Source organism: Hypanus sabinus, chromosome 3 (genome assembly GCF_030144855.1).
Source record: "Hypanus sabinus isolate sHypSab1 chromosome 3, sHypSab1.hap1, whole genome shotgun sequence".
Taxonomy (NCBI): Eukaryota; Metazoa; Chordata; class Chondrichthyes; order Myliobatiformes; family Dasyatidae; genus Hypanus; species Hypanus sabinus.
Genome location: NC_082708.1, coordinates 146,718,177 through 146,718,479, shown reverse-complemented (window position 1 = coordinate 146,718,479; position 303 = coordinate 146,718,177).

Sequence of the window (303 nt, the reverse complement as noted above, 5' to 3'; positions counted from 1 at the left end):
GGGGGTGGGGGGAGAGACGAGAGAGAGGGGGGTGGGGGGAGAGAGAGAGAGAGAGGGGGGTGGGGGGAGAGAGAGAGAGGGGGTGGGGGAGAGAGAGAGAGAGAGAGAGGGGGTGGGGGGAGAGAGAGAGAGAGAGGAGGTGGGGGGAGAGAGAGAGAGGAGGTGGGGAGAGAGAGAGAGGGGAAGGTGGGGGAGAGAGAGAGAGAGAGGGGGTGGGGGAGAGAGAGGGGAGGTGGGGGAGAGAGAGAGAGGGGGGTGGGGGGAGAGAGAGAGAGAGAGAGGGGGAGGTGGGGGAGAGAGAGA